General features: G+C 39.0%; 46 non-coding genes across 46 annotated transcripts; all 46 read right to left on the bottom strand.

Annotated features, from left to right (window-relative positions):
• Positions 1–391: 391 nt before the first annotated feature.
• On the bottom strand, positions 392–464 carry TRNAK-CUU (transfer RNA lysine (anticodon CUU)). Its single transcript has one exon. It is a non-coding gene; the product is annotated as a tRNA-Lys (tRNA).
• Positions 465–1,661: 1,197 nt separating this feature from the next.
• TRNAA-AGC (transfer RNA alanine (anticodon AGC)) lies at positions 1,662–1,734 on the bottom strand. The gene has a single exon. It is a non-coding gene; the product is annotated as a tRNA-Ala (tRNA).
• Positions 1,735–2,079: 345 nt separating this feature from the next.
• On the bottom strand, positions 2,080–2,152 carry TRNAK-CUU (transfer RNA lysine (anticodon CUU)). Its single transcript has one exon. It is a non-coding gene; the product is annotated as a tRNA-Lys (tRNA).
• Positions 2,153–2,923: 771 nt separating this feature from the next.
• Positions 2,924–2,996, bottom strand: TRNAK-CUU (transfer RNA lysine (anticodon CUU)). Its single transcript has one exon. It is a non-coding gene; the product is annotated as a tRNA-Lys (tRNA).
• A 771-nt stretch (positions 2,997–3,767) lies between these two features.
• Positions 3,768–3,840, bottom strand: TRNAK-CUU (transfer RNA lysine (anticodon CUU)). The gene has a single exon. It is a non-coding gene; the product is annotated as a tRNA-Lys (tRNA).
• A 353-nt stretch (positions 3,841–4,193) lies between these two features.
• On the bottom strand, positions 4,194–4,266 carry TRNAA-AGC (transfer RNA alanine (anticodon AGC)). The gene has a single exon. It is a non-coding gene; the product is annotated as a tRNA-Ala (tRNA).
• Positions 4,267–5,037: 771 nt separating this feature from the next.
• Positions 5,038–5,110, bottom strand: TRNAA-AGC (transfer RNA alanine (anticodon AGC)). The gene has a single exon. It is a non-coding gene; the product is annotated as a tRNA-Ala (tRNA).
• A 771-nt stretch (positions 5,111–5,881) lies between these two features.
• Positions 5,882–5,954, bottom strand: TRNAA-AGC (transfer RNA alanine (anticodon AGC)). The gene has a single exon. It is a non-coding gene; the product is annotated as a tRNA-Ala (tRNA).
• Positions 5,955–6,725: 771 nt separating this feature from the next.
• TRNAA-AGC (transfer RNA alanine (anticodon AGC)) lies at positions 6,726–6,798 on the bottom strand. The gene has a single exon. It is a non-coding gene; the product is annotated as a tRNA-Ala (tRNA).
• A 345-nt stretch (positions 6,799–7,143) lies between these two features.
• On the bottom strand, positions 7,144–7,216 carry TRNAK-CUU (transfer RNA lysine (anticodon CUU)). Its single transcript has one exon. It is a non-coding gene; the product is annotated as a tRNA-Lys (tRNA).
• A 353-nt stretch (positions 7,217–7,569) lies between these two features.
• On the bottom strand, positions 7,570–7,642 carry TRNAA-AGC (transfer RNA alanine (anticodon AGC)). The gene has a single exon. It is a non-coding gene; the product is annotated as a tRNA-Ala (tRNA).
• Positions 7,643–8,831: 1,189 nt separating this feature from the next.
• On the bottom strand, positions 8,832–8,904 carry TRNAK-CUU (transfer RNA lysine (anticodon CUU)). The gene has a single exon. It is a non-coding gene; the product is annotated as a tRNA-Lys (tRNA).
• Positions 8,905–9,257: 353 nt separating this feature from the next.
• Positions 9,258–9,330, bottom strand: TRNAA-AGC (transfer RNA alanine (anticodon AGC)). The gene has a single exon. It is a non-coding gene; the product is annotated as a tRNA-Ala (tRNA).
• Positions 9,331–9,675: 345 nt separating this feature from the next.
• On the bottom strand, positions 9,676–9,748 carry TRNAK-CUU (transfer RNA lysine (anticodon CUU)). The gene has a single exon. It is a non-coding gene; the product is annotated as a tRNA-Lys (tRNA).
• Positions 9,749–10,101: 353 nt separating this feature from the next.
• TRNAA-AGC (transfer RNA alanine (anticodon AGC)) lies at positions 10,102–10,174 on the bottom strand. Its single transcript has one exon. It is a non-coding gene; the product is annotated as a tRNA-Ala (tRNA).
• A 345-nt stretch (positions 10,175–10,519) lies between these two features.
• TRNAK-CUU (transfer RNA lysine (anticodon CUU)) lies at positions 10,520–10,592 on the bottom strand. The gene has a single exon. It is a non-coding gene; the product is annotated as a tRNA-Lys (tRNA).
• A 353-nt stretch (positions 10,593–10,945) lies between these two features.
• TRNAA-AGC (transfer RNA alanine (anticodon AGC)) lies at positions 10,946–11,018 on the bottom strand. Its single transcript has one exon. It is a non-coding gene; the product is annotated as a tRNA-Ala (tRNA).
• Positions 11,019–11,363: 345 nt separating this feature from the next.
• TRNAK-CUU (transfer RNA lysine (anticodon CUU)) lies at positions 11,364–11,436 on the bottom strand. Its single transcript has one exon. It is a non-coding gene; the product is annotated as a tRNA-Lys (tRNA).
• A 353-nt stretch (positions 11,437–11,789) lies between these two features.
• TRNAA-AGC (transfer RNA alanine (anticodon AGC)) lies at positions 11,790–11,862 on the bottom strand. The gene has a single exon. It is a non-coding gene; the product is annotated as a tRNA-Ala (tRNA).
• Positions 11,863–12,207: 345 nt separating this feature from the next.
• TRNAK-CUU (transfer RNA lysine (anticodon CUU)) lies at positions 12,208–12,280 on the bottom strand. Its single transcript has one exon. It is a non-coding gene; the product is annotated as a tRNA-Lys (tRNA).
• Positions 12,281–12,633: 353 nt separating this feature from the next.
• TRNAA-AGC (transfer RNA alanine (anticodon AGC)) lies at positions 12,634–12,706 on the bottom strand. The gene has a single exon. It is a non-coding gene; the product is annotated as a tRNA-Ala (tRNA).
• A 345-nt stretch (positions 12,707–13,051) lies between these two features.
• On the bottom strand, positions 13,052–13,124 carry TRNAK-CUU (transfer RNA lysine (anticodon CUU)). The gene has a single exon. It is a non-coding gene; the product is annotated as a tRNA-Lys (tRNA).
• Positions 13,125–13,477: 353 nt separating this feature from the next.
• Positions 13,478–13,550, bottom strand: TRNAA-AGC (transfer RNA alanine (anticodon AGC)). Its single transcript has one exon. It is a non-coding gene; the product is annotated as a tRNA-Ala (tRNA).
• Positions 13,551–14,321: 771 nt separating this feature from the next.
• On the bottom strand, positions 14,322–14,394 carry TRNAA-AGC (transfer RNA alanine (anticodon AGC)). The gene has a single exon. It is a non-coding gene; the product is annotated as a tRNA-Ala (tRNA).
• A 771-nt stretch (positions 14,395–15,165) lies between these two features.
• Positions 15,166–15,238, bottom strand: TRNAA-AGC (transfer RNA alanine (anticodon AGC)). The gene has a single exon. It is a non-coding gene; the product is annotated as a tRNA-Ala (tRNA).
• Positions 15,239–16,009: 771 nt separating this feature from the next.
• TRNAA-AGC (transfer RNA alanine (anticodon AGC)) lies at positions 16,010–16,082 on the bottom strand. The gene has a single exon. It is a non-coding gene; the product is annotated as a tRNA-Ala (tRNA).
• Positions 16,083–16,427: 345 nt separating this feature from the next.
• Positions 16,428–16,500, bottom strand: TRNAK-CUU (transfer RNA lysine (anticodon CUU)). Its single transcript has one exon. It is a non-coding gene; the product is annotated as a tRNA-Lys (tRNA).
• Positions 16,501–16,853: 353 nt separating this feature from the next.
• On the bottom strand, positions 16,854–16,926 carry TRNAA-AGC (transfer RNA alanine (anticodon AGC)). Its single transcript has one exon. It is a non-coding gene; the product is annotated as a tRNA-Ala (tRNA).
• Positions 16,927–17,697: 771 nt separating this feature from the next.
• On the bottom strand, positions 17,698–17,770 carry TRNAA-AGC (transfer RNA alanine (anticodon AGC)). Its single transcript has one exon. It is a non-coding gene; the product is annotated as a tRNA-Ala (tRNA).
• Positions 17,771–18,541: 771 nt separating this feature from the next.
• On the bottom strand, positions 18,542–18,614 carry TRNAA-AGC (transfer RNA alanine (anticodon AGC)). The gene has a single exon. It is a non-coding gene; the product is annotated as a tRNA-Ala (tRNA).
• Positions 18,615–18,959: 345 nt separating this feature from the next.
• On the bottom strand, positions 18,960–19,032 carry TRNAK-CUU (transfer RNA lysine (anticodon CUU)). The gene has a single exon. It is a non-coding gene; the product is annotated as a tRNA-Lys (tRNA).
• Positions 19,033–19,385: 353 nt separating this feature from the next.
• TRNAA-AGC (transfer RNA alanine (anticodon AGC)) lies at positions 19,386–19,458 on the bottom strand. The gene has a single exon. It is a non-coding gene; the product is annotated as a tRNA-Ala (tRNA).
• A 345-nt stretch (positions 19,459–19,803) lies between these two features.
• On the bottom strand, positions 19,804–19,876 carry TRNAK-CUU (transfer RNA lysine (anticodon CUU)). The gene has a single exon. It is a non-coding gene; the product is annotated as a tRNA-Lys (tRNA).
• A 353-nt stretch (positions 19,877–20,229) lies between these two features.
• Positions 20,230–20,302, bottom strand: TRNAA-AGC (transfer RNA alanine (anticodon AGC)). The gene has a single exon. It is a non-coding gene; the product is annotated as a tRNA-Ala (tRNA).
• Positions 20,303–21,491: 1,189 nt separating this feature from the next.
• TRNAK-CUU (transfer RNA lysine (anticodon CUU)) lies at positions 21,492–21,564 on the bottom strand. The gene has a single exon. It is a non-coding gene; the product is annotated as a tRNA-Lys (tRNA).
• A 353-nt stretch (positions 21,565–21,917) lies between these two features.
• TRNAA-AGC (transfer RNA alanine (anticodon AGC)) lies at positions 21,918–21,990 on the bottom strand. Its single transcript has one exon. It is a non-coding gene; the product is annotated as a tRNA-Ala (tRNA).
• Positions 21,991–22,335: 345 nt separating this feature from the next.
• TRNAK-CUU (transfer RNA lysine (anticodon CUU)) lies at positions 22,336–22,408 on the bottom strand. Its single transcript has one exon. It is a non-coding gene; the product is annotated as a tRNA-Lys (tRNA).
• Positions 22,409–22,761: 353 nt separating this feature from the next.
• TRNAA-AGC (transfer RNA alanine (anticodon AGC)) lies at positions 22,762–22,834 on the bottom strand. Its single transcript has one exon. It is a non-coding gene; the product is annotated as a tRNA-Ala (tRNA).
• Positions 22,835–23,179: 345 nt separating this feature from the next.
• Positions 23,180–23,252, bottom strand: TRNAK-CUU (transfer RNA lysine (anticodon CUU)). The gene has a single exon. It is a non-coding gene; the product is annotated as a tRNA-Lys (tRNA).
• Positions 23,253–23,605: 353 nt separating this feature from the next.
• On the bottom strand, positions 23,606–23,678 carry TRNAA-AGC (transfer RNA alanine (anticodon AGC)). Its single transcript has one exon. It is a non-coding gene; the product is annotated as a tRNA-Ala (tRNA).
• Positions 23,679–24,449: 771 nt separating this feature from the next.
• Positions 24,450–24,522, bottom strand: TRNAA-AGC (transfer RNA alanine (anticodon AGC)). The gene has a single exon. It is a non-coding gene; the product is annotated as a tRNA-Ala (tRNA).
• A 345-nt stretch (positions 24,523–24,867) lies between these two features.
• TRNAK-CUU (transfer RNA lysine (anticodon CUU)) lies at positions 24,868–24,940 on the bottom strand. The gene has a single exon. It is a non-coding gene; the product is annotated as a tRNA-Lys (tRNA).
• Positions 24,941–25,293: 353 nt separating this feature from the next.
• Positions 25,294–25,366, bottom strand: TRNAA-AGC (transfer RNA alanine (anticodon AGC)). Its single transcript has one exon. It is a non-coding gene; the product is annotated as a tRNA-Ala (tRNA).
• Positions 25,367–25,711: 345 nt separating this feature from the next.
• Positions 25,712–25,784, bottom strand: TRNAK-CUU (transfer RNA lysine (anticodon CUU)). Its single transcript has one exon. It is a non-coding gene; the product is annotated as a tRNA-Lys (tRNA).
• A 353-nt stretch (positions 25,785–26,137) lies between these two features.
• Positions 26,138–26,210, bottom strand: TRNAA-AGC (transfer RNA alanine (anticodon AGC)). The gene has a single exon. It is a non-coding gene; the product is annotated as a tRNA-Ala (tRNA).
• Positions 26,211–26,981: 771 nt separating this feature from the next.
• On the bottom strand, positions 26,982–27,054 carry TRNAA-AGC (transfer RNA alanine (anticodon AGC)). The gene has a single exon. It is a non-coding gene; the product is annotated as a tRNA-Ala (tRNA).
• Positions 27,055–27,316: the final 262 nt, after the last annotated feature.

Raw genomic sequence — 27,316 nt, 5'->3', positions numbered from 1 at the left:
CCTCTCGCATGCTAAGCGAACGCTCTACCATTTGAGCTAATTTCCCTGTGTGCTCACTAAGCATCACATTTCCAAAGTAACGTTACTGCTGTCCACACTTTATTTTAAGTCTAATTGCCCATAACATGAGTGTTCAGTTCACTCTTAACTGATGCCTTAACTACACCTAGGGGATGTTTTACACTTCAGGTTGGCATGTTTAGTACTTGAATAGGAGTGATATCACTGTATGTTAACCTAGACTCAGGCCCTACCTAATCTTGGAGATACATTTCTCATGAATAAGTAACCAAGGGAGATACAATTTTTAGGAGTTAGTGCATGTCTAATGCAAGATTAATCACCATATTATGAGAGCCAATGCAATCATCCAGCAAAAAATACTCATTTTCGCCCAACGTGGGGCTCGAACCCACGACCCTGAGATTAAGAGTCTCATGCTCTACCGACTGAGCTAGCCGGGCTCCCACTCAAATATGGTATGCAGACTCATCATTTTTTATTAAGGAAAACCGTTTCTGGATATTCCTCTGCTCTTGTTTTGCAAGGAACTTCACTTTTATACATCCTTCAGAGGAAAGAATGTCAAGTAAAATAAGACGAAATGAAAATGGAAGGTGTGAAATTTTCATTTTGAGATTGCATAAGAAATCAAATTCCTCTCACGTGCTATAGAATACCTAAACACTTTTGATTAAACCACTTTAGTTGTTATAATGACACCAAATTTGAAAGCCATCTGTGACTTTTCTGTTCTTACTCTGCAACAACCATGGCAATTACAAGTTAAAAAGTAAAATGTATGCAAATTTTAGAATGGAGAATGCGGGCATCGATCCCGCTACCTCTCGCATGCGAAGCGAGCGCTCTACCATTTGAGCTAATTCCCCTGTGTGCTCACTCAGCATCACATTTCAAAAGTAACGTTACTGCTGTCCACACTTTATTTTAAGTCTAATTGCCCATAACATGAGTGTTCAGTTCACTCCTAACTGATGCCTTAACTACACCTAGGTGATGTTTTACACTTCAGGTTGGCATGTTTAGTACTTGAATAGGAGTGATATCACTGTATGTTAACCTAGACTCAGGCCCTACCTAATCTTGGAGATACATTTCTCATGAATGAGTAGCCAAGGGAAATACAATTTTTAGGAGTTAGTGCATGTCTAATGCAAGATTAATCACCATATTATGAGAGCCAATGCTATCATCCAGCAAAAAATACTCGTTTTCGCCCAACGTGGGGCTCGAACCCACGACCCTGAGATTAAGAGTCTCATGCTCTACCGACTGAGCTAGCCAGGCTCCCACTTAAATATGGTATGCAGACTCATCATTTTTTATTAAGGAAAACTGTTTCTGGATATTCCTCTGCTCTTGTTTTGCAAGGAACTTCACTTTTATACATCCTTCAGAGGAAAGAATGTCAAGTAAAATAAGACGAAATGAAAATGGAAGGTGTGAAATTTTCATTTTGAGATTGCATAAGAAATCAAATTCCTCTCACGTGCTATAGAATACCTAAACACTTTTGATTAAACCACTTTAGTTGTTATAATGACACCAAATTTGAAAGCCATCTGTGACTTTTCTGTTCTTACTCTGCAACAACCATGGCAATTACAAGTTAAAAAGTAAAATGTATGCAAATTTTAGAATGGAGAATGCGGGCATCGATCCCGCTACCTCTCGCATGCTAAGCGAGCGCTCTACCATTTGAGCTAATTCCCCTGTGTGCTCACTCAGCATCACATTTCAAAAGTAACGTTACTGCTGTCCACACTTTATTTTAAGTCTAATTGCCCATAACATGAGTGTTCAGTTCACTTCTAACTGATGCCTTAACTACACCTAGGGGATGTTTTACACTTCAGGTTGGCATGTTTAGTACTTGAATAGGAGTGATATCACTGTATGTTAACCTAGACTCAGGCCCTACCTAATCTTGGAGATACATTTCTCATGAATAAGTAACCAAGGGAGATACAATTTTTAGGAGTTAGTGCATGTCTAATGCAAGATTAATCACCATATTATGAGAGCCAATGCAATCATCCAGCAAAAAATACTCGTTTTCGCCCAACGTGGGGCTCGAACCCACGACCCTGAGATTAAGAGTCTCATGCTCTACCGACTGAGCTAGCCGGGCTCCCACTCAAATATGGTATGCAGACTCATCATTTTTTATTAAGGAAAACCGTTTCTGGATATTCCTCTGCTCTTGTTTTGCAAGGAACTTCACTTTTATACATCCTTCAGAGGAAAGAATGTCAAGTAAAATAAGACGAAATGAAAATGGAAGGTGTGAAATTTTCATTTTGAGATTGCATAAGAAATCAAATTCCTCTCACGTGCTATAGAATACCTAAACACTTTTGATTAAACCACTTTAGTTGTTATAATGACACCAAATTTGAAAGCCATCTGTGACTTTTCTGTTCTTACTCTGCAACAACCATGGCAATTACAAGTTAAAAAGTAAAATGTATGCAAATTTTAGAATGGAGAATGCGGGCATCGATCCCACTACCTCTTGCATGCTAAGCAAACGCTCTACCATTTGAGCTAATTCCCCTGTGTGCTCACTAAGCATCACATTTCCAAAGTAACGTTACTGCTGTCCACACTTTATTTTAAGTCTAATTGCCCATAACATGAGTGTTCAGTTCACTCTTAACTGATGCCTTAACTACACCTAGGGGATGTTTTACACTTCAGGTTGGCATGTTTAGTACTTGAATAGGAGTGATATCACTGTATGTTAACCTAGACTCAGGCCCTACCTAATCTTGGAGATACATTTCTCATGAATAAGTAACCAAGGGAGATACAATTTTTAGGAGTTAGTGCATGTCTAATGCAAGATTAATCACCATATTATGAGAGCCAATGCAATCATCCAGCAAAAAATACTCATTTTCGCCCAACGTGGGGCTCGAACCCACGACCCTGAGATTAAGAGTCTCATGCTCTACCGACTGAGCTAGCCGGGCTCCCACTCAAATACGGTATGCAGACTCATCATTTTTTATTAAGGAAAACCGTTTCTGGATATTCCTCTGCTCTTGTTTTGCAAGGAACTTCACTTTTATACATCCTTCAGAGGAAAGAATGTCAAGTAAAATAAGACGAAATGAAAATGGAAGGTGTGAAATTTTCATTTTGAGATTGCATAAGAAATCAAATTCCTCTCACGTGCTATAGAATACCTAAACACTTTTGATTAAACCACTTTAGTTGTTATAATGACACCAAATTTGAAAGCCATCTGTGACTTTTCTGTTCTTACTCTGCAACAACCATGGCAATTACAAGTTAAAAAGTAAAATGTATGCAAATTTTAGAATGGAGAATGCGGGCATCGATCCCACTACCTCTCGCATGCTAAGCGAGCGCTCTACCATTTGAGCTAATTCCCCTGTGTGCTCACTAAGCATCACATTTCAAAAGTAACGTTACTGCTGTCCACACTTTATTTTAAGTCTAATTGCCCATAACATGAGTGTTCAGTTCACTCCTAACTGATGCCTTAACTACACCTAGGGGATGTTTTACACTTCAGGTTGGCATGTTTAGTACTTGAATAGGAGTGATATCACTGTATGTTAACCTAGACTCAGGCCCTACCTAATCTTGGAGATACATTTCTCATGAATGAGTAACCAAGGGAGATACAATTTTTAGGAGTTAGTGCATGTCTAATGCAAGATTAATCACCATATTATGAGAGCCAATGCTATCATCCAGCAAAAAATACTTGTTTTCGCCCAACGTGGGGCTCGAACCCACGACCCTGAGATTAAGAGTCTCATGCTCTACCGACTGAGCTAGCCGGGCTCCCACTTAAATATGGTATGCAGACTCATCATTTTTTATTAAGGAAAACCGTTTCTGGATATTCCTCTGCTCTTGTTTTGCAAGGAACTTCACTTTTATACATCCTTCAGAGGAAAGAATGTCAAGTTAAATAAGACGAAATGAAAATGGAAGGTGTGAAATTTTCATTTTGAGATTGCATAAGAAATCAAATTCCTCTCACGTGCTATAGAATACCTAAACACTTTTGATTAAACCACTTTAGTTGTTATAATGACACCAAATTTGAAAGCCATCTGTGACTTTTCTGTTCTTACTCTGCAACAACCATGGCAATTACAAGTTAAAAAGTAAAATGTATGGAAATTTTAGAATGGAGAATGCGGGCATCGATCCCGCTACCTCTCGCATGCTAAGCGAGCGCTCTACCATTTGAGCTAATTCCCCTGTGTGCTCACTCAGCATCACATTTCAAAAGTAACGTTACTGCTGTCCACACTTTATTTTAAGTCTAATTGCCCATAACATGAGTGTTCAGTTCACTCCTAACTGATGCCTTAACTACACCTAGGGGATGTTTTACACTTCAGGTTGGCATGTTTAGTACTTGAATAGGAGTGATATCACTGTATGTTAACCTAGACTCAGGCCCTACCTAATCTTGGAGATACATTTCTCATGAATAAGTAACCAAGGGAGATACAATTTTTAGGAGTTAGTGCATGTCTAATGCAAGATTAATCACCATATTATGAGAGCCAATGCAATCATCCAGCAAAAAATACTCGTTTTCGCCCAACTTGGGGCTCGAACCCACGACCCTGAGATTAAGAGTCTCATGCTCTACCGACTGAGCTAGCCGGGCTCCCACTCAAATATGGTATGCAGACTCATCATTTTTTATTAAGGAAAACCGTTTCTGGATATTCCTCTGCTCTTGTTTTGCAAGGAACTTCACTTTTATACATCCTTCAGAGGAAAGAATGTCAAGTAAAATAAGACGAAATGAAAATGGAAGGTGTGAAATTTTCATTTTGAGATTGCATAAGAAATCAAATTCCTCTCACGTGCTATAGAATACCTAAACACTTTTGATTAAACCACTTTAGTTGTTATAATGACACCAAATTTGAAAGCCATCTGTGACTTTTCTGTTCTTACTCTGCAACAACCATGGCAATTACAAGTTAAAAAGTAAAATGTATGCAAATTTTAGAATGGAGAATGCGGGCATCGATCCCGCTACCTCTCGCATGCTAAGCGAGCGCTCTACCATTTGAGCTAATTCCCCTGTGTGCTCACTAAGCATCACATTTCCAAAGTAACGTTACTGCTGTCCACACTTTATTTTAAGTCTAATTGCCCATAACATGAGTGTTCAGTTCACTCCTAACTGATGCCTTAACTACACCTAGGGGATGTTTTACACTTCAGGTTGGCATGTTTAGTACTTGAATAGGAGTGATATCACTGTATGTTAACCTAGACTCAGGCCCTACCTAATCTTGGAGATACATTTCTCATGAATAAGTAACCAAGGGAGATACAATTTTTAGGAGTTAGTGCATGTCTAATGCAAGATTAATCACCATATTATGAGAGCCAATGCAATCATCCAGCAAAAAATACTCGTTTTCGCCCAACTTGGGGCTCGAACCCACGACCCTGAGATTAAGAGTCTCATGCTCTACCGACTGAGCTAGCCGGGCTCCCACTCAAATATGGTATGCAGACTCATCATTTTTTATTAAGGAAAACCGTTTCTGGATATTCCTCTGCTCTTGTTTTGCAAGGAACTTCACTTTTATACATCCTTCAGAGGAAAGAATGTCAAGTAAAATAAGACGAAATGAAAATGGAAGGTGTGAAATTTTCATTTTGAGATTGCATAAGAAATCAAATTCCTCTCACGTGCTATAGAATACCTAAACACTTTTGATTAAACCACTTTAGTTGTTATAATGACACCAAATTTGAAAGCCATCTGTGACTTTTCTGTTCTTACTCTGCAACAACCATGGCAATTACAAGTTAAAAAGTAAAATGTATGCAAATTTTAGAATGGAGAATGCGGGCATCGATCCCGCTACCTCTCGCATGCTAAGCGAGCGCTCTACCATTTGAGCTAATTCCCCTGTGTGCTCACTAAGCATCACATTTCCAAAGTAACGTTACTGCTGTCCACACTTTATTTTAAGTCTAATTGCCCATAACATGAGTGTTCAGTTCACTCCTAACTGATGCCTTAACTACACCTAGGGGATGTTTTACACTTCAGGTTGGCATGTTTAGTACTTGAATAGAAGTGATATCACTGTATGTTAACCTAGACTCAGGCCCTACCTAATCTTGGAGATACATTTCTCATGAATGAGTAACCAAGGGAGATACAATTTTTAGGAGTTAGTGCATGTCTAATGCAAGATTAATCACCATATTATGAGAGCCAATGCTATCATCCAGCAAAAAATACTCGTTTTCGCCCAACGTGGGGCTCGAAGCCACGACCCTGAGATTAAGAGTCTCATGCTCTACCGACTGAGCTAGCCGGGCTCCCACTTAAATATGGTATGCAGACTCATCATTTTTTATTAAGGAAAACCGTTTCTGGATATTCCTCTGCTCTTGTTTTGCAAGGAACTTCACTTTTATACATCCTTCAGAGGAAAGAATGTCAAGTTAAATAAGACGAAATGAAAATGGAAGGTGTGAAATTTTCATTTTGAGATTGCATAAGAAATCAAATTCCTCTCACGTGCTATAGAATACCTAAACACTTTTGATTAAACCACTTTAGTTGTTATAATGACACCAAATTTGAAAGCCATCTGTGACTTTTCTGTTCTTACTCTGCAACAACCATGGCAATTACAAGTTAAAAAGTAAAATGTATGCAAATTTTAGAATGGAGAATGCGGGCATCGATCCCGCTACCTCTCGCATGCTAAGCGAGCGCTCTACCATTTGAGCTAATTCCCCTGTGTGCTCATTCAGCATCACATTTCAAAAGTAACGTTACTGCTGTCCACACTTTATTTTAAGTCTAATTGCCCATAACATGAGTGTTCAGTTCACTCCTAACTGATGCCTTAACTACACCTAGGGGATGTTTTACACTTCAGGTTGGCATGTTTAGTACTTGAATAGGAGTGATATCACTGTATGTTAACCTAGACTCAGGCCCTACCTAATCTTGGAGATACATTTCTCATGAATAAGTAACCAAGGGAGATACAATTTTTAGGAGTTAGTGCATGTCTAATGCAAGATTAATCACCATATTATGAGAGCCAATGCAATCATCCAGCAAAAAATACTCGTTTTCGCCCAACGTGGGGCTCGAACCCACGACCCTGAGATTAAGAGTCTCATGCTCTACCGACTGAGCTAGCCGGGCTCCCACTTAAATATGGTATGCAGACTCATCATTTTTTATTAAGGAAAACTGTTTCTGGATATTCCTCTGCTCTTGTTTTGCAAGGAACTTCACTTTTATACATCCTTCAGAGGAAAGAATGTCAAGTAAAATAAGACGAAATGAAAATGGAAGGTGTGAAATTTTCATTTTGAGATTGCATAAGAAATCAAATTCCTCTCACGTGCTATAGAATACCTAAACACTTTTGATTAAACCACTTTAGTTGTTATAATGACACCAAATTTGAAAGCCATCTGTGACTTTTCTGTTCTTACTCTGCAACAACCATGGCAATTACAAGTTAAAAAGTAAAATGTATGCAAATTTTAGAATGGAGAATGCGGGCATCGATCCCGCTACCTCTCGCATGCTAAGCGAGCGCTCTACCATTTGAGCTAATTCCCCTGTGTGCTCACTAATCATCACATTTCCAAAGTAACGTTACTGCTGTCCACACTTTATTTTAAGTCTAATTGCCCATAACATGAGTGTTCAGTTCACTCCTAACTGATGCCTTAACTACACCTAGGGGATGTTTTACACTTCAGGTTGGCATGTTTAGTACTTGAATAGGAGTGATATCACTGTATGTTAACCTAGACTCAGGCCCTACCTAATCTTGGAGATACATTTCTCATGAATAAGTAACCAAGGGAGATACAATTTTTAGGAGTTAGTGCATGTCTAATGCAAGATTAATCACCATATTATGAGAGCCAATGCAATCATCCAGCAAAAAATACTCGTTTTCGCCCAACTTGGGGCTCGAACCCACGACCCTGAGATTAAGAGTCTCATGCTCTACCGACTGAGCTAGCCGGGCTCCCACTCAAATATGGTATGCAGACTCATCATTTTTTATTAAGGAAAACCGTTTCTGGATATTCCTCTGCTCTTGTTTTGCAAGGAACTTCACTTTTATACATCCTTCAGAGGAAAGAATGTCAAGTAAAATAAGACGAAATGAAAATGGAAGGTGTGAAATTTTCATTTTGAGATTGCATAAGAAATCAAATTCCTCTCACGTGCTATAGAATACCTAAACACTTTTGATTAAACCACTTTAGTTGTTATAATGACACCAAATTTGAAAGCCATCTGTGACTTTTCTGTTCTTACTCTGCAACAACCATGGCAATTACAAGTTAAAAAGTAAAATGTATGCAAATTTTAGAATGGAGAATGCGGGCATCGATCCCGCTACCTCTCGCATGCTAAGCAAGCGCTCTACCATTTGAGCTAATTCCCCTGTGTGCTCACTAAGCATCACATTTCCAAAGTAACGTTACTGCTGTCCACACTTTATTTTAAGTCTAATTGCCCATAACATGAGTGTTCAGTTCACTCCTAACTGATGCCTTAACTACACCTAGGGGATGTTTTACACTTCAGGTTGGCATGTTTAGTACTTGAATAGGAGTGATATCACTGTATGTTAACCTAGACTCAGGCCCTACCTAATCTTGGAGATACATTTCTCATGAATGAGTAACCAAGGGAGATACAATTTTTAGGAGTTAGTGCATGTCTAATGCAAGATTAATCACCATATTATGAGAGCCAATGCTATCATCCAGCAAAAAATACTCATTTTCGCCCAACGTGGGGCTCGAACCCACGACCCTGAGATTAAGAGTCTCATGCTCTACCGACTGAGCTAGCCGGGCTCCCACTTAAATATGGTATGCAGACTCATCATTTTTTATTAAGGAAAACCGTTTCTGGATATTCCTCTGCTCTTGTTTTGCAAGGAACTTCACTTTTATACATCCTTCAGAGGAAAGAATGTCAAGTTAAATAAGACGAAATGAAAATGGAAGGTGTGAAATTTTCATTTTGAGATTGCATAAGAAATCAAATTCCTCTCACGTGCTATAGAATACCTAAACACTTTTGATTAAACCACTTTAGTTGTTATAATGACACCAAATTTGAAAGCCATCTGTGACTTTTCTGTTCTTACTCTGCAACAACCATGGCAATTACAAGTTAAAAAGTAAAATGTATGCAAATTTTAGAATGGAGAATGCGGGCATCGATCCCGCTACCTCTCGCATGCTAAGCGAGCGCTCTACCATTTGAGCTAATTCCCCTGTGTGCTCACTCAGCATCACATTTCAAAAGTAACGTTACTGCTGTCCACACTTTATTTTAAGTCTAATTGCCCATAACATGAGTGTTCAGTTCACTCCTAACTGATGCCTTAACTACACCTAGGGGATGTTTTACACTTCAGGTTGGCATGTTTAGTACTTGAATAGGAGTGATATCACTGTATGTTAACCTAGACTCAGGCCCTACCTAATCTTGGAGATACATTTCTCATGAATAAGTAACCAAGGGAGATACAATTTTTAGGAGTTAGTGCATGTCTAATGCAAGATTAATCACCATATTATGAGAGCCAATGCAATCATCCAGCAAAAAATACTCGTTTTCGCCCAACGTGGGGCTCGAACCCACGACCCTGAGATTAAGAGTCTCATGCTCTACCGACTGAGCTAGCCGGGCTCCCACTTAAATATGGTATGCAGACTCATCATTTTTTATTAAGGAAAACTGTTTCTGGATATTCCTCTGCTCTTGTTTTGCAAGGAACTTCACTTTTATACATCCTTCAGAGGAAAGAATGTCAAGTAAAATATGACGAAATGAAAATGGAAGGTGTGAAATTTTCATTTTGAGATTGCATAAGAAATCAAATTCCTCTCACGTGCTATAGAATACCTAAACACTTTTGATTAAACCACTTTAGTTGTTATAATGACACCAAATTTGAAAGCCATCTGTGACTTTTCTGTTCTTACTCTGCAACAACCATGGCAATTACAAGTTAAAAAGTAAAATGTATGCAAATTTTAGAATGGAGAATGCGGGCATCGATCCCGCTACCTCTCGCATGCTAAGCGAGCGCTCTACCATTTGAGCTAATTCCCCTGTGTGCTCACTAATCATCACATTTCCAAAGTAACGTTACTGCTGTCCACACTTTATTTTAAGTCTAATTGCCCATAACATGAGTGTTCAGTTCACTCCTAACTGATGCCTTAACTACACCTAGGGGATGTTTTACACTTCAGGTTGGCATGTTTAGTACTTGAATAGGAGTGATATCACTGTATGTTAACCTAGACTCAGGCCCTACCTAATCTTGGAGATACATTTCTCATGAATGAGTAACCAAGGGAGATACAATTTTTAGGAGTTAGTGCATGTCTAATGCAAGATTAATCACCATATTATGAGAGCCAATGCTATCATCCAGCAAAAAATACTCGTTTTCGCCCAACGTGGGGCTCGAACCCACGACCCTGAGATTAAGAGTCTCATGCTCTACCGACTGAGCTAGCCGGGCTCCCACTTAAATATGGTATGCAGACTCATCATTTTTTATCAAGGAAAACCGTTTCTGGATATTCCTCTGCTCTTGTTTTGCAAGGAACTTCACTTTTATACATCCTTCAGAGGAAAGAATGTCAAGTTAAATAAGACGAAATGAAAATGGAAGGTGTGAAATTTTCATTTTGAGATTGCATAAGAAATCAAATTCCTCTCACGTGCTATAGAATACCTAAACACTTTTGATTAAACCACTTTAGTTGTTATAATGACACCAAATTTGAAAGCCATCTGTGACTTTTCTGTTCTTACTCTGCAACAACCATGGCAATTACAAGTTAAAAAGTAAAATGTATGCAAATTTTAGAATGGAGAATGCGGGCATCGATCCCGCTACCTCTCGCATGCTAAGCGAGCGCTCTACCATTTGAGCTAATTCCCCTGTGTGCTCACTAAGCATCACATTTCCAAAGTAACGTTACTGCTGTCCACACTTTATTTTAAGTCTAATTGCCCATAACATGAGTGTTCAGTTCACTCCTAACTGATGCCTTAACTACACCTAGGGGATGTTTTACACTTCAGGTTGGCATGTTTAGTACTTGAATAGGAGTGATATCACTGTATGTTAACCTAGACTCAGGCCCTACCTAATCTTGGAGATACATTTCTCATGAATGAGTAACCAAGGGAGATACAATTTTTAGGAGTTAGTGCATGTCTAATGCAAGATTAATCACCATATTATGAGAGCCAATGCTATCATCCAGCAAAAAATACTCGTTTTCGCCCAACGTGGGGCTCGAACCCACGACCCTGAGATTAAGAGTCTCATGCTCTACCGACTGAGCTAGCCGGGCTCCCACTTAAATATGCTATGCAGACTCATCATTTTTTATTAAGGAAAACTGTTTCTGGATATTCCTCTGCTCTTGTTTTGCAAGGAACTTCACTTTTATACATCCTTCAGAGGAAAGAATGTCAAGTAAAATAAGACGAAATGAAAATGGAAGGTGTGAAATTTTCATTTTGAGATTGCATAAGAAATCAAATTCCTCTCACGTGCTATAGAATACCTAAACACTTTTGATTAAACCACTTTAGTTGTTATAATGACACCAAATTTGAAAGCCATCTGTGACTTTTCTGTTCTTACTCTGCAACAACCATGGCAATTACAAGTTAAAAAGTAAAATGTATGCAAATTTTAGAATGGAGAATGCGGGCATCGATCCCGCTACCTCTCGCATGCTAAGCGAGCGCTCTACCATTTGAGCTAATTCCCCTGTGTGCTCACTCAGCATCACATTTCAAAAGTAACGTTACTGCTGTCCACACTTTATTTTAAGTCTAATTGCCCATAACATGAGTGTTCAGTTCACTCCTAACTGATGCCTTAACTACACCTAGGTGATGTTTTACACTTCAGGTTGGCATGTTTAGTACTTGAATAGGAGTGATATCACTGTATGTTAACCTAGACTCAGGCCCTACCTAATCTTGGAGATACATTTCTCATGAATGAGTAACCAAGGGAGATACAATTTTTAGGAGTTAGTGCATGTCTAATGCAAGATTAATCACCATATTATGAGAGCCAATGCTATCATCCAGCAAAAAATACTCGTTTTCGCCCAACGTGGGGCTCGAACCCACGACCCTGAGATTAAGAGTCTCATGCTCTACCGACTGAGCTAGCCGGGCTCCCACTCAAATATGGTATGCAGACTCATCATTTTTTATTAAGGAAAACCGTTTCTGGATATTCCTCTGCTCTTGTTTTGCAAGGAACTTCACTTTTATACATCCTTCAGAGGAAAGAATGTCAAGTAAAATAAGACGAAATGAAAATGGAAGGTGTGAAATTTTCATTTTGAGATTGCATAAGAAATCAAATTCCTCTCACGTGCTATAGAATACCTAAACACTTTTGATTAAACCACTTTAGTTGTTATAATGACACCAAATTTGAAAGCCATCTGTGACTTTTCTGTTCTTACTCTGCAACAACCATGGCAATTACAAGTTAAAAAGTAAAATGTATGCAAATTTTAGAATGGAGAATGCGGGCATCGATCCCGCTACCTCTCGCATGCTAAGCGAGCGCTCTACCATTTGAGCTAATTCCCCTGTGTGCTCCCTAAGCATCACATTTCCAAAGTAACGTTACTGCTGTCCACACTTTATTTTAAGTCTAATTGCCCATAACATGAGTGTTCAGTTCACTCCTAACTGATGCCTTAACTACACCTAGGGGATGTTTTACACTTCAGGTTGGCATGTTTAGTACTTGAATAGGAGTGATATCACTGTATGTTAACCTAGACTCAGGCCCTACCTAATCTTGGAGATACATTTCTCATGAATGAGTAACCAAGGGAGATACAATTTTTAGGAGTTAGTGCATGTCTAATGCAAGATTAATCACCATATTATGAGAGCCAATGCTATCATCCAGCAAAAAATACTCGTTTTCGCCCAACGTGGGGCTCGAACCCACGACCCTGAGATTAAGAGTCTCATGCTCTACCGACTGAGCTAGCCGGGCTCCCACTTAAATATGGTATGCAGACTCATCATTTTTTATTAAGGAAAACCGTTTCTGGATATTCCTCTGCTCTTGTTTTGCAAGGAACTTCACTTTTATACATCCTTCAGAGGAAAGAATGTCAAGTAAAATAAGACGAAATGAAAATGGAAGGTGTGAAATTTTCATTTTGAGATTGCATAAGAAATCAAATTCCTCTCACGTGCTATAGAATACCTAAACACTTTTGATTAAACCACTTTAGTTGTTATAATGACACCAAATTTGAAAGCCATCTGTGACTTTTCTGTTCTTACTCTGCAACAACCATGGCAATTACAAGTTAAAAAGTAAAATGTATGCAAATTTTAGAATGGAGAATGCGGGCATCGATCCCGCTACCTCTCGCATGCTAAGCGAGCGCTCTACCATTTGAGCTAATTCCCCTGTGTGCTCACTCAGCATCACATTTCAAAAGTAACGTTACTGCTGTCCACACTTTATTTTAAGTCTAATTGCCCATAACATGAGTGTTCAGTTCACTCCTAACTGATGCCTTAACTACACCTAGGGGATGTTTTACACTTCAGGTTGGCATGTTTAGTACTTGAATAGGAGTGATATCACTGTATGTTAACCTAGACTCAGGCCCTACCTAATCTTGGAGATACATTTCTCATGAATGAGTAACCAAGGGAGATACAATTTTTAGGAGTTAGTGCATGTCTAATGCAAGATTAATCACCATATTATGAGAGCCAATGCTATCATCCAGCAAAAAATACTCGTTTTCGCCCAACGTGGGGCTCGAAGCCACGACCCTGAGATTAAGAGTCTCATGCTCTACCGACTGAGCTAGCCGGGCTCCCACTTAAATATGGTATGCAGACTCATCATTTTTTATTAAGGAAAACCGTTTCTGGATATTCCTCTGCTCTTGTTTTGCAAGGAACTTCACTTTTATACATCCTTCAGAGGAAAGAATGTCAAGTTAAATAAGACGAAATGAAAATGGAAGGTGTGAAATTTTCATTTTGAGATTGCATAAGAAATCAAATTCCTCTCACGTGCTATAGAATACCTAAACACTTTTGATTAAACCACTTTAGTTGTTATAATGACACCAAATTTGAAAGCCATCTGTGACTTTTCTGTTCTTACTCTGCAACAACCATGGCAATTACAAGTTAAAAAGTAAAATGTATGCAAATTTTAGAATGGAGAATGCGGGCATCGATCCCGCTACCTCTCGCATGCTAAGCGAGCGCTCTACCATTTGAGCTAATTCCCCTGTGTGCTCACTCAGCATCACATTTCAAAAGTAACGTTACTGCTGTCCACACTTTATTTTAAGTCTAATTGCCCATAACATGAGTGTTCAGTTCACTCCTAACTGATGCCTTAACTACACCTAGGGGATGTTTTACACTTCAGGTTGGCATGTTTAGTACTTGAATAGGAGTGATATCACTGTATGTTAACCTAGACTCAGGCCCTACCTAATCTTGGAGATACATTTCTCATGAATAAGTAACCAAGGGAGATACAATTTTTAGGAGTTAGTGCATGTCTAATGCAAGATTAATCACCATATTATGAGAGCCAATGCAATCATCCAGCAAAAAATACTCGTTTTCGCCCAACGTGGGGCTCGAACACACGACCCTGAGATTAAGAGTCTCATGCTCTACCGACTGAGCTAGCCGGGCTCCCACTCAAATATGGTATGCAGACTCATCATTTTTTATTAAGGAAAACCGTTTCTGGATATTCCTCTGCTCTTGTTTTGCAAGGAACTTCACTTTTATACATCCTTCAGAGGAAAGAATGTCAAGTAAAATAAGACGAAATGAAAATGGAAGGTGTGAAATTTTCATTTTGAGATTGCATAAGAAATCAAATTCCTCTCACGTGCTATAGAATACCTAAACACTTTTGATTAAACCACTTTAGTTGTTATAATGACACCAAATTTGAAAGCCATCTGTGACTTTTCTGTTCTTACTCTGCAACAACCATGGCAATTACAAGTTAAAAAGTAAAATGTATGCAAATTTTAGAATGGAGAATGCGGGCATCGATCCCGCTACCTCTCGCATGCTAAGCGAGCGCTCTACCATTTGAGCTAATTCCCCTGTGTGCTCACTAATCATCACATTTCCAAAGTAACGTTACTGCTGTCCACACTTCATTTTAAGTCTAATTGCCCATAACATGAGTGTTCAGTTCACTCCTAACTGATGCCTTAACTACACCTAGGGGATGTTTTACACTTCAGGTTGGCATGTTTAGTACTTGAATAGGAGTGATATCACTGTATGTTAACCTAGACTCAGGCCCTACCTAATCTTGGAGATACATTTCTCATGAATGAGTAACCAAGGGAGATACAATTTTTAGGAGTTAGTGCATGTCTAATGCAAGATTAATCACCATATTATGAGAGCCAATGCTATCATCCAGCAAAAAATACTCGTTTTCGCCCAACATGGGGCTCGAACCCACGACCCTGAGATTAAGAGTCTCATGCTCTACCGACTGAGCTAGCCGGGCTCCCACTTAAATATGGTATGCAGACTCATCATTTTTTATTAAGGAAAACCGTTTCTGGATATTCCTCTGCTCTTGTTTTGCAAGGAACTTCACTTTTATACATCCTTCAGAGGAAAGAATGTCAAGTTAAATAAGACGAAATGAAAATGGAAGGTGTGAAATTTTCATTTTGAGATTGCATAAGAAATCAAATTCCTCTCACGTGCTATAGAATACCTAAACACTTTTGATTAAACCACTTTAGTTGTTATAATGACACCAAATTTGAAAGCCATCTGTGACTTTTCTGTTCTTACTCTGCAACAACCATGGCAATTACAAGTTAAAAAGTAAAATGTATGCAAATTTTAGAATGGAGAATGCGGGCATCGATCCCGCTACCTCTCGCATGCTAAGCGAGCGCTCTACCATTTGAGCTAATTCCCCTGTGTGCTCACTCAGCATCACATTTCAAAAGTAACGTTACTGCTGTCCACACTTTATTTTAAGTCTAATTGCCCATAACATGAGTGTTCAGTTCACTCCTAACTGATGCCTTAACTACACCTAGGGGATGTTTTACACTTCAGGTTGGCATGTTTAGTACTTGAATAGGAGTGATATCACTGTATGTTAACCTAGACTCAGGCCCTACCTAATCTTGGAGATACATTTCTCATGAATAAGTAACCAAGGGAGATACAATTTTTAGGAGTTAGTGCATGTCTAATGCAAGATTAATCACCATATTATGAGAGCCAATGCAATCATCCAGCAAAAAATACTCGTTTTCGCCCAACGTGGGGCTCGAACCCACGACCCTGAGATTAAGAGTCTCATGCTCTACCGACTGAGCTAGCCGGGCTCCCACTCAAATATGGTATGCAGACTCATCATTTTTTATTAAGGAAAACCGTTTCTGGATATTCCTCTGCTCTTGTTTTGCAAGGAACTTCACTTTTATACATCCTTCAGAGGAAAGAATGTCAAGTTAAATAAGACGAAATGAAAATGGAAGGTGTGAAATTTTCATTTTGAGATTGCATAAGAAATCAAATTCCTCTCACGTGCTATAGAATACCTAAACACTTTTGATTAAACCACTTTAGTTGTTATAATGACACCAAATTTGAAAGCCATCTGTGACTTTTCTGTTCTTACTCTGCAACAACCATGGCAATTACAAGTTAAAAAGTAAAATGTATGCAAATTTTAGAATGGAGAATGCGGGCATCGATCCCGCTACCTCTCGCATGCTAAGCGAGCGCTCTACCATTTGAGCTAATTCCCCTGTGTGCTCACTCAGCATCACATTTCAAAAGTAACGTTACTGCTGTCCACACTTTATTTTAAGTCTAATTGCCCATAACATGAGTGTTCAGTTCACTCCTAACTGATGCCTTAACTACACCTAGGGGATGTTTTACACTTCAGGTTGGCATGTTTAGTACTTGAATAGGAGTGATATCACTGTATGTTAACCTAGACTCAGGCCCTACCTAATCTTGGAGATACATTTCTCATGAATAAGTAACCAAGGGAGATACAATTTTTAGGAGTTAGTGCATGTCTAATGCAAGATTAATCACCATATTATGAGAGCCAATGCAATCATCCAGCAAAAAATACTCGTTTTCGCCCAACGTGGGGCTCGAACACACGACCCTGAGATTAAGAGTCTCATGCTCTACCGACTGAGCTAGCCGGGCTCCCACTCAAATATGGTATGCAGACTCATCATTTTTTATTAAGGAAAACCGTTTCTGGATATTCCTCTGCTCTTGTTTTGCAAGGAACTTCACTTTTATACATCCTTCAGAGGAAAGAATGTCAAGTAAAATAAGACGAAATGAAAATGGAAGGTGTGAAATTTTCATTTTGAGATTGCATAAGAAATCAAATTCCTCTCACGTGCTATAGAATACCTAAACACTTTTGATTAAACCACTTTAGTTGTTATAATGACACCAAATTTGAAAGCCATCTGTGACTTTTCTGTTCTTACTCTGCAACAACCATGGCAATTACAAGTTAAAAAGTAAAATGTATGCAAATTTTAGAATGGAGAATGCGGGCATCGATCCCGCTACCTCTCGCATGCTAAGCGAGCGCTCTACCATTTGAGCTAATTCCCCTGTGTGCTCACTAATCATCACATTTCCAAAGTAACGTTACTGCTGTCCACACTTCATTTTAAGTCTAATTGCCCATAACATGAGTGTTCAGTTCACTCCTAACTGATGCCTTAACTACACCTAGGGGATGTTTTACACTTCAGGTTGGCATGTTTAGTACTTGAATAGGAGTGATATCACTGTATGTTAACCTAGACTCAGGCCCTACCTAATCTTGGAGATACATTTCTCATGAATGAGTAACCAAGGGAGATACAATTTTTAGGAGTTAGTGCATGTCTAATGCAAGATTAATCACCATATTATGAGAGCCAATGCTATCATCCAGCAAAAAATACTCGTTTTCGCCCAACATGGGGCTCGAACCCACGACCCTGAGATTAAGAGTCTCATGCTCTACCGACTGAGCTAGCCGGGCTCCCACTTAAATATGGTATGCAGACTCATCATTTTTTATTAAGGAAAACCGTTTCTGGATATTCCTCTGCTCTTGTTTTGCAAGGAACTTCACTTTTATACATCCTTCAGAGGAAAGAATGTCAAGTTAAATAAGACGAAATGAAAATGGAAGGTGTGAAATTTTCATTTTGAGATTGCATAAGAAATCAAATTCCTCTCACGTGCTATAGAATACCTAAACACTTTTGATTAAACCACTTTAGTTGTTATAATGACACCAAATTTGAAAGCCATCTGTGACTTTTCTGTTCTTACTCTGCAACAACCATGGCAATTACAAGTTAAAAAGTAAAATGTATGCAAATTTTAGAATGGAGAATGCGGGCATCGATCCCGCTACCTCTCGCATGCTAAGCGAGCGCTCTACCATTTGAGCTAATTCCCCTGTGTGCTCACTCAGCATCACATTTCAAAAGTAACGTTACTGCTGTCCACACTTTATTTTAAGTCTAATTGCCCATAACATGAGTGTTCAGTTCACTCCTAACTGATGCCTTAACTACACCTAGGGGATGTTTTACACTTCAGGTTGGCATGTTTAGTACTTGAATAGGAGTGATATCACTGTATGTTAACCTAGACTCAGGCCCTACCTAATCTTGGAGATACATTTCTCATGAATAAGTAACCAAGGGAGATACAATTTTTAGGAGTTAGTGCATGTCTAATGCAAGATTAATCACCATATTATGAGAGCCAATGCAATCATCCAGCAAAAAATACTCGTTTTCGCCCAACGTGGGGCTCGAACCCACGACCCTGAGATTAAGAGTCTCATGCTCTACCGACTGAGCTAGCCGGGCTCCCACTCAAATATGGTATGCAGACTCATCATTTTTTATTAAGGAAAACCGTTTCTGGATATTCCTCTGCTCTTGTTTTGCAAGGAACTTCACTTTTATACATCCTTCAGAGGAAAGAATGTCAAGTAAAATAAGACGAAATGAAAATGGAAGGTGTGAAATTTTCATTTTGAGATTGCATAAGAAATCAAATTCCTCTCACGTGCTATAGAATACCTAAACACTTTTGATTAAACCACTTTAGTTGTTATAATGACACCAAATTTGAAAGCCATCTGTGACTTTTCTGTTCTTACTCTGCAACAACCATGGCAATTACAAGTTAAAAAGTAAAATGTATGCAAATTTTAGAATGGAGAATGCGGGCATCGATCCCGCTACCTCTCGCATGCTAAGCGAGCGCTCTACCATTTGAGCTAATTCCCCTGTGTGCTCATTCAGCATCACATTTCAAAAGTAACGTTACTGCTGTCCACACTTTATTTTAAGTCTAATTGCCCATAACATGAGTGTTCAGTTCACTCCTAACTGATGCCTTAACTACACCTAGGGGATGTTTTACACTTCAGGTTGGCATGTTTAGTACTTGAATAGGAGTGATATCACTGTATGTTAACCTAGACTCAGGCCCTACCTAATCTTGGAGATACATTTCTCATGAATAAGTAACCAAGGGAGATACAATTTTTAGGAGTTAGTGCATGTCTAATGCAAGATTAATCACCATATTATGAGAGCCAATGCAATCATCCAGCAAAAAATACTCGTTTTCGCCCAACGTGGGGCTCGAACCCACGACCCTGAGATTAAGAGTCTCATGCTCTACCGACTGAGCTAGCCGGGCTCCCACTTAAATATGGTATGCAGACTCATCATTTTTTATTAAGGAAAACTGTTTCTGGATATTCCTCTGCTCTTGTTTTGCAAGGAACTTCACTTTTATACATCCTTCAGAGGAAAGAATGTCAAGTAAAATAAGACGAAATGAAAATGGAAGGTGTGAAATTTTCATTTTGAGATTGCATAAGAAATCAAATTCCTCTCACGTGCTATAGAATACCTAAACACTTTTGATTAAACCACTTTAGTTGTTATAATGACACCAAATTTGAAAGCCATCTGTGACTTTTCTGTTCTTACTCTGCAACAACCATGGCAATTACAAGTTAAAAAGTAAAATGTATGCAAATTTTAGAATGGAGAATGCGGGCATCGATCCCGCTACCTCTCGCATGCTAAGCGAGCGCTCTACCATTTGAGCTAATTCCCCTGTGTGCTCACTAATCATCACATTTCCAAAGTAACGTTACTGCTGTCCACACTTTATTTTAAGTCTAATTGCCCATAACATGAGTGTTCAGTTCACTCCTAACTGATGCCTTAACTACACCTAGGGGATGTTTTACACTTCAGGTTGGCATGTTTAGTACTTGAATAGGAGTGATATCACTGTATGTTAACCTAGACTCAGGCCCTACCTAATCTTGGAGATACATTTCTCATGAATAAGTAACCAAGGGAGATACAATTTTTAGGAGTTAGTGCATGTCTAATGCAAGATTAATCACCATATTATGAGAGCCAATGCAATCATCCAGCAAAAAATACTCGTTTTCGCCCAACTTGGGGCTCGAACCCACGACCCTGAGATTAAGAGTCTCATGCTCTACCGACTGAGCTAGCCGGGCTCCCACTCAAATATGGTATGCAGACTCATCATTTTTTATTAAGGAAAACCGTTTCTGGATATTCCTCTGCTCTTGTTTTGCAAGGAACTTCACTTTTATACATCCTTCAGAGGAAAGAATGTCAAGTAAAATAAGACGAAATGAAAATGGAAGGTGTGAAATTTTCATTTTGAGATTGCATAAGAAATCAAATTCCTCTCACGTGCTATAGAATACCTAAACACTTTTGATTAAACCACTTTAGTTGTTATAATGACACCAAATTTGAAAGCCATCTGTGACTTTTCTGTTCTTACTCTGCAACAACCATGGCAATTACAAGTTAAAAAGTAAAATGTATGCAAATTTTAGAATGGAGAATGCGGGCATCGATCCCGCTACCTCTCGCATGCTAAGCAAGCGCTCTACCATTTGAGCTAATTCCCCTGTGTGCTCACTAAGCATCACATTTCCAAAGTAACGTTACTGCTGTCCACACTTTATTTTAAGTCTAATTGCCCATAACATGAGTGTTCAGTTCACTCCTAACTGATGCCTTAACTACACCTAGGGGATGTTTTACACTTCAGGTTGGCATGTTTAGTACTTGAATAGGAGTGATATCACTGTATGTTAACCTAGACTCAGGCCCTACCTAATCTTGGAGATACATTTCTCATGAATGAGTAACCAAGGGAGATACAATTTTTAGGAGTTAGTGCATGTCTAATGCAAGATTAATCACCATATTATGAGAGCCAATGCTATCATCCAGCAAAAAATACTCATTTTCGCCCAACGTGGGGCTCGAACCCACGACCCTGAGATTAAGAGTCTCATGCTCTACCGACTGAGCTAGCCGGGCTCCCACTTAAATATGGTATGCAGACTCATCATTTTTTATTAAGGAAAACCGTTTCTGGATATTCCTCTGCTCTTGTTTTGCAAGGAACTTCACTTTTATACATCCTTCAGAGGAAAGAATGTCAAGTTAAATAAGACGAAATGAAAATGGAAGGTGTGAAATTTTCATTTTGAGATTGCATAAGAAATCAAATTCCTCTCACGTGCTATAGAATACCTAAACACTTTTGATTAAACCACTTTAGTTGTTATAATGACACCAAATTTGAAAGCCATCTGTGACTTTTCTGTTCTTACTCTGCAACAACCATGGCAATTACAAGTTAAAAAGTAAAATGTATGCAAATTTTAGAATGGAGAATGCGGGCATCGATCCCGCTACCTCTCGCATGCTAAGCGAGCGCTCTACCATTTGAGCTAATTCCCCTGTGTGCTCACTCAGCATCACATTTCAAAAGTAACGTTACTGCTGTCCACACTTTATTTTAAGTCTAATTGCCCATAACATGAGTGTTCAGTTCACTCCTAACTGATGCCTTAACTACACCTAGGGGATGTTTTACACTTCAGGTTGGCATGTTTAGTACTTGAATAGGAGTGATATCACTGTATGTTAACCTAGACTCAGGCCCTACCTAATCTTGGAGATACATTTCTCATGAATAAGTAACCAAGGGAGATACAATTTTTAGGAGTTAGTGCATGTCTAATGCAAGATTAATCACCATATTATGAGAGCCAATGCAATCATCCAGCAAAAAATACTCGTTTTCGCCCAACGTGGGGCTCGAACCCACGACCCTGAGATTAAGAGTCTCATGCTCTACCGACTGAGCTAGCCGGGCTCCCACTTAAATATGGTATGCAGACTCATCATTTTTTATTAAGGAAAACTGTTTCTGGATATTCCTCTGCTCTTGTTTTGCAAGGAACTTCACTTTTATACATCCTTCAGAGGAAAGAATGTCAAGTAAAATATGACGAAATGAAAATGGAAGGTGTGAAATTTTCATTTTGAGATTGCATAAGAAATCAAATTCCTCTCACGTGCTATAGAATACCTAAACACTTTTGATTAAACCACTTTAGTTGTTATAATGACACCAAATTTGAAAGCCATCTGTGACTTTTCTGTTCTTACTCTGCAACAACCATGGCAATTACAAGTTAAAAAGTAAAATGTATGCAAATTTTAGAATGGAGAATGCGGGCATCGATCCCGCTACCTCTCGCATGCTAAGCGAGCGCTCTACCATTTGAGCTAATTCCCCTGTGTGCTCACTAATCATCACATTTCCAAAGTAACGTTACTGCTGTCCACACTTTATTTTAAGTCTAATTGCCCATAACATGAGTGTTCAGTTCACTCCTAACTGATGCCTTAACTACACCTAGGGGATGTTTTACACTTCAGGTTGGCATGTTTAGTACTTGAATAGGAGTGATATCACTGTATGTTAACCTAGACTCAGGCCCTACCTAATCTTGGAGATACATTTCTCATGAATGAGTAACCAAGGGAGATACAATTTTTAGGAGTTAGTGCATGTCTAATGCAAGATTAATCACCATATTATGAGAGCCAATGCTATCATCCAGCAAAAAATACTCGTTTTCGCCCAACGTGGGGCTCGAACCCACGACCCTGAGATTAAGAGTCTCATGCTCTACCGACTGAGCTAGCCGGGCTCCCACTTAAATATGGTATGCAGACTCATCATTTTTTATCAAGGAAAACCGTTTCTGGATATTCCTCTGCTCTTGTTTTGCAAGGAACTTCACTTTTATACATCCTTCAGAGGAAAGAATGTCAAGTTAAATAAGACGAAATGAAAATGGAAGGTGTGAAATTTTCATTTTGAGATTGCATAAGAAATCAAATTCCTCTCACGTGCTATAGAATACCTAAACACTTTTGATTAAACCACTTTAGTTGTTATAATGACACCAAATTTGAAAGCCATCTGTGACTTTTCTGTTCTTACTCTGCAACAACCATGGCAATTACAAGTTAAAAAGTAAAATGTATGCAAATTTTAGAATGGAGAATGCGGGCATCGATCCCGCTACCTCTCGCATGCTAAGCGAGCGCTCTACCATTTGAGCTAATTCCCCTGTGTGCTCACTAAGCATCACATTTCCAAAGTAACGTTACTGCTGTCCACACTTTATTTTAAGTCTAATTGCCCATAACATGAGTGTTCAGTTCACTCCTAACTGATGCCTTAACTACACCTAGGGGATGTTTTACACTTCAGGTTGGCATGTTTAGTACTTGAATAGGAGTGATATCACTGTATGTTAACCTAGACTCAGGCCCTACCTAATCTTGGAGATACATTTCTCATGAATGAGTAACCAAGGGAGATACAATTTTTAGGAGTTAGTGCATGTCTAATGCAAGATTAATCACCATATTATGAGAGCCAATGCTATCATCCAGCAAAAAATACTCGTTTTCGCCCAACGTGGGGCTCGAACCCACGACCCTGAGATTAAGAGTTTCATGCTCTACCGACTGAGCTAGCCGGGCTCCCACTTAAATATGGTATGCAGACTCATCATTTTTTATTAAGGAAAACTGTTTCTGGATATTCCTCTGCTCTTGTTTTGCAAGGAACTTCACTTTTATACATCCTTCAGAGGAAAGAATGTCAAGTAAAATAAGACGAAATGAAAATGGAAGGTGTGAAATTTTCATTTTGAGATTGCATAAGAAATCAAATTCCTCTCACGTGCTATAGAATACCTAAACACTTTTGATTAAACCACTTTAGTTGTTATAATGACACCAAATTTGAAAGCCATCTGTGACTTTTCTGTTCTTACTCTGCAACAACCATGGCAATTACAAGTTAAAAAGTAAAATGTATGCAAATTTTAGAATGGAGAATGCGGGCATCGATCCCGCTACCTCTCGCATGCTAAGCGAGCGCTCTACCATTTGAGCTAATTCCCCTGTGTGCTCACTCAGCATCACATTTCAAAAGTAACGTTACTGCTGTCCACACTTTATTTTAAGTCTAATTGCCCATAACATGAGTGTTCAGTTCACTCCTAACTGATGCCTTAACTACACCTAGGTGATGTTTTACACTTCAGGTTGGCATGTTTAGTACTTGAATAGGAGTGATATCACTGTATGTTAACCTAGACTCAGGCCCTACCTAATCTTGGAGATACATTTCTCATGAATGAGTAACCAAGGGAGATACAATTTTTAGGAGTTAGTGCATGTCTAATGCAAGATTAATCACCATATTATGAGAGCCAATGCTATCATCCAGCAAAAAATACTCGTTTTCGCCCAACGTGGGGCTCGAACCCACGACCCTGAGATTAAGAGTCTCATGCTCTACCGACTGAGCTAGCCGGGCTCCCACTCAAATATGGTATGCAGACTCATCATTTTTTATTAAGGAAAACCGTTTCTGGATATTCCTCTGCTCTTGTTTTGCAAGGAACTTCACTTTTATACATCCTTCAGAGGAAAGAATGTCAAGTAAAATAAGACGAAATGAAAATGGAAGGTGTGAAATTTTCATTTTGAGATTGCATAAGAAATCAAATTCCTCTCACGTGCTATAGAATACCTAAACACTTTTGATTAAACCACTTTAGTTGTTATAATGACACCAAATTTGAAAGCCATCTGTGACTTTTCTGTTCTTACTCTGCAACAACCATGGCAATTACAAGTTAAAAAGTAAAATGTATGCAAATTTTAGAATGGAGAATGCGGGCATCGATCCCGCTACCTCTCGCATGCTAAGCGAGCGCTCTACCATTTGAGCTAATTCCCCTGTGTGCTCCCTAAGCATCACATTTCCAAAGTAACGTTACTGCTGTCCACACTTTATTTTAAGTCTAATTGCCCATAACATGAGTGTTCAGTTCACTCCTAACTGATGCCTTAACTACACCTAGGGGATGTTTTACACTTCAGGTTGGCATGTTTAGTACTTGAATAGGAGTGATATCACTGTATGTTAACCTAGACTCAGGCCCTACCTAATCTTGGAGATACATTTCTCATGAATGAGTAACCAAGGGAGATACAATTTTTAGGAGTTAGTGCATGTCTAATGCAAGATTAATCACCATATTATGAGAGCCAATGCTATCATCCAGCAAAAAATACTCGTTTTCGCCCAACGTGGGGCTCGAACCCACGACCCTGAGATTAAGAGTCTCATGCTCTACCGACTGAGCTAGCCGGGCTCCCACTTAAATATGGTATGCAGACTCATCATTTTTTATTAAGGAAAACCGTTTCTGGATATTCCTCTGCTCTTGTTTTGCAAGGAACTTCACTTTTATACATCCTTCAGAGGAAAGAATGTCAAGTAAAATAAGACGAAATGAAAATGGAAGGTGTGAAATTTTCATTTTGAGATTGCATAAGAAATCAAATTCCTCTCACGTGCTATAGAATACCTAAACACTTTTGATTAAACCACTTTAGTTGTTATAATGACACCAAATTTGAAAGCCATCTGTGACTTTTCTGTTCTTACTCTGCAACAACCATGGCAATTACAAGTTAAAAAGTAAAATGTATGCAAATTTTAGAATGGAGAATGCGGGCATCGATCCCGCTACCTCTCGCATGCTAAGCGAGCGCTCTACCATTTGAGCTAATTCCCCTGTGTGCTCACTCAGCATCACATTTCAAAAGTAACGTTACTGCTGTCCACACTTTATTTTAAGTCTAATTGCCCATAACATGAGTGTTCAGTTCACTCCTAACTGATGCCTTAACTACACCTAGGGGATGTTTTACACTTCAGGTTGGCATGTTTAGTACTTGAATAGGAGTGATATCACTGTATGTTAACCTAGACTCAGGCCCTACCTAATCTTGGAGATACATTTCTCATGAATGAGTAACCAAGGGAGATACAATTTTTAGGAGTTAGTGCATGTCTAATGCAAGATTAATCACCATATTATGAGAGCCAATGCTATCATCCAGCAAAAAATACTCGTTTTCGCCCAACGTGGGGCTCGAAGCCACGACCCTGAGATTAAGAGTCTCATGCTCTACCGACTGAGCTAGCCGGGCTCCCACTTAAATATGGTATGCAGACTCATCATTTTTTATTAAGGAAAACCGTTTCTGGATATTCCTCTGCTCTTGTTTTGCAAGGAACTTCACTTTTATACATCCTTCAGAGGAAAGAATGTCAAGTTAAATAAGACGAAATGAAAATGGAAGGTGTGAAATTTTCATTTTGAGATTGCATAAGAAATCAAATTCCTCTCACGTGCTATAGAATACCTAAACACTTTTGATTAAACCACTTTAGTTGTTATAATGACACCAAATTTGAAAGCCATCTGTGACTTTTCTGTTCTTACTCTGCAACAACCATGGCAATTACAAGTTAAAAAGTAAAATGTATGCAAATTTTAGAATGGAGAATGCGGGCATCGATCCCGCTACCTCTCGCATGCTAAGCGAGCGCTCTACCATTTGAGCTAATTCCCCTGTGTGCTCACTCAGCATCACATTTCAAAAGTAACGTTACTGCTGTCCACACTTTATTTTAAGTCTAATTGCCCATAACATGAGTGTTCAGTTCACTCCTAACTGATGCCTTAACTACACCTAGGGGATGTTTTACACTTCAGGTTGGCATGTTTAGTACTTGAATAGGAGTGATATCACTGTATGTTAACCTAGACTCAGGCCCTACCTAATCTTGGAGATACATTTCTCATGAATAAGTAACCAAGGGAGATACAATTTT

Source organism: Triturus cristatus, chromosome 4_1, assembly GCF_964204655.1.
Source record: "Triturus cristatus chromosome 4_1, aTriCri1.1, whole genome shotgun sequence".
NCBI classification, from domain to species: Eukaryota; Metazoa; Chordata; class Amphibia; order Caudata; family Salamandridae; genus Triturus; species Triturus cristatus.
This window is presented reverse-complemented; position numbering and strand designations above follow the sequence as displayed.